Source organism: Musca vetustissima, unplaced genomic scaffold (genome assembly GCF_032173495.1).
Source record: "Musca vetustissima isolate MV318-11 ecotype Yass unplaced genomic scaffold, APGP_CSIRO_Mvet_v1 utg3130, whole genome shotgun sequence".
Taxonomy (NCBI): Eukaryota; Metazoa; Arthropoda; class Insecta; order Diptera; family Muscidae; genus Musca; species Musca vetustissima.
Window position 1 is genome coordinate 53155 of NW_026886793.1, and position 2953 is coordinate 56107.

The window sequence follows — 2953 nt, forward strand, 5'->3', positions numbered from 1 at the left end:
GACGGACAGACGGACGGACATGGCTAGATCATCTTAGAATTTCAGCACCCTATCTCAATTCCTTCAGAAGATAGCGTGATTACAACAGACGGACGGACGGACATGGCTAGATCGTCTTAGAATTTTACCCTGATCATGAATATATATACTTTATAGGGTCGGAAATGAATATTTCGAGGAGTTACAAACGGAATGACAAAATTAATATACCCTCCATACTATGGTGGAGGGTATAAAAAAGGGGGTTATATGGGGACTACCCAAAAGAGGGGGCGAATATTAATAATTTTTGGTAGAGAGATTTGGTACCTATTAAGAACTCAAAATACTAAATTACAGCTAATTCGGCGGAAAAATACGATCAAAACCCCCAAAATTCTAAAAATTGGGAGGTACCATTATATAGGGGCTACCAGAAAAAGTGGACCTATATTTATAATTTTTTGTGGAGACATTAAGGACCCAATAAGAACCCAATGTAGCAAAGTTCAGCGAAAAACGTGCTCAAGAACCCCAAAATACCGAAAATTGGGGGGTACCCTTATATGGGGGCTACCCGAAAAAATTTACCTATATACATAATTTTTTTTAGAGAGGTTTGGTACCTATTAAGAACTCAAAACACTAAATTAGGAGGTTCCATTATATGGGGGCTACCAGAAAATATGGACCTATACTTATAATTTTTTGTGGAGACATTTAGTATCCAATAAGAACCCAATGTACCAAATTTCAGCGAATTCGGCTGAAAAAGGCGCTCAAGAACCCTAAAATACCGAAATTTGCCGGGTACCCTTATATGGGAGCTATGCCTAAACGTGGACCGATATATCCCATCTTCGAACTTGACCTGCGTGCAGACAAAAGACAACCCTATGCAAAATTTCAGCACCCTATCTCAATTCCTTCAGAAGATAGCGTGATTACAACAGACGGACGGACATGGCTAGATCGTCTTAGAATTTTAACCTGATCATGAATATATATACTTTATAGGGTCGGAAATGAATATTTCGAGGAGTTACAAACGGAATGACAAAATTAATATACCCTCCATACTATGGTGGAGGGTATAAAAAGGGGGTTATATGGGGACTACCCCAAAAAGGGGGTGCATACTAATAATTTTTTGTAGGAAATTTGTTACCATATACGACTACAAAATACCAAATTTCAGGGAATTCGGTTGAAAAACGTGCTCAAGAACCTCAAAATAGCGAAAATTGGGGGGTACCCTTATATGGGGGCTAATTTTCAGTGGAAAGATTTGCTACCCAATAAGAACTCAATGTACCAAATTTGAGCGAATTCAGTTGAAAAAGGCGCTCAAGAACCCTAATATACCGAAATTTGCCGGGTACCCTTATATGGGAGCTATGCCTAAACGTGGCCCGATATAGCACATCTTCGAACTTGACCTGCCTGCAGACAAAAGACGACTCTATGCAAAATTTTGGCGATCTATCTCAATTCGTTTAGACGCTAGAGTGATTACAACAGACAGACGGACATGCTGAGATCGTCATAGAATTTTACGCTGATCAAGAATATATATACTTTATAGGGTTGGAAATGATTATTTCGACGCGTTACAAACGGAAAAACAAAACTAATATACCCTCCATACTATGGTGGAGGGTATAAAAAGGGGGTTATATGGGGACTATCCCAAAAAGGGGCGAATGTTAATAATTTTTGGTAGAGAGATTTGTTACCATATACGACTACAAAATACCACATTGCAGCAAGTTCGGTTGAAAAATGCGCTCAAGAACCCCCAAAATACCGAAAATTGGGGGTACCCTTATATGGGGGATATCCGGAAAAATTCACCTATATTTATAATTTTTTGTGGAGAGATTTGGTACCTATTAAGAACTCCAAATACTAAATTACAGCCAATTCGGTGGGGACATTAAGTACCCAATAAGAACCCAATGTACCAAATTTCAGCTTATTCGGTTGAAAAACGCGCCCCAGAACCTCAAAATACCGAAAATTGGGGGGTACTGTTATATGGGAGCTATGTCTAAACGTGGACCGATATATCCCATCTTCGAACTTGACCTGCCTGCAGACAAAAGACAACCCTATGCAAGCATCCTATCTCAATTCCTTCAGAAGATAGCGTGATTACAACAGACGGACGGACGGACATGGCTAGATTGTCTTAGAATTTTACCCTGATCAAGAATATATATACTTTATAAGGTCGGAAATGAATATTTCGATGAGTTACAAACGGAATTACAAAATTAATATACCTTCCATACTATGGTGGAGGGTATAACAAGTGAAAAAGCGTTAACTTCGGCCGGGCCGAATGGATACCCTCCACCATAGATATACTGGCAGGAAATGAAAATATAGGGAACATATCAAAAATGGACCTATGCCGACATTTCTATAAACCGATTATGTAAACAATAATTTTTAATAGATTATTATACCCTCAGCCTTATGGCTAATTAGAGTGTATACACTTTCACACGGTGAAAATGTGCCTCATCGAAGTATTGGTTCTAGACCACATGTTTCAGAAAAATTTGATTTAAGAGTGTTAGAACCAAACCCAAAACGCGGAAAAATCAGATAATTATATTAATATAAACACGTGAAAAAGCGTTAAGTTCGGCCGGGCCGAACTTTGGATACCCTCCACCATAGATATACTAAAAGGTAGTTGAAATGAAAATGTAGGGAAAATACCAAAAAGTGGACCTATACCGACATTTCTACAACGCGATTATGTAAACCATAATATGAACCATGTTTCAGAAAATTTAGATTTCATCCAACCTGTGCCTATCTCATCCACATGTGCTAGGCCTAAATGCGGGTGTTAGTTCATGTATAGTTCATTATCGAACCTTACGTTCTAACTTTATCTCGATATCCTCCGCAGGTTAAATGATTACGACAGACTCTTAGTACCAAACCCAAAACGCGGAAA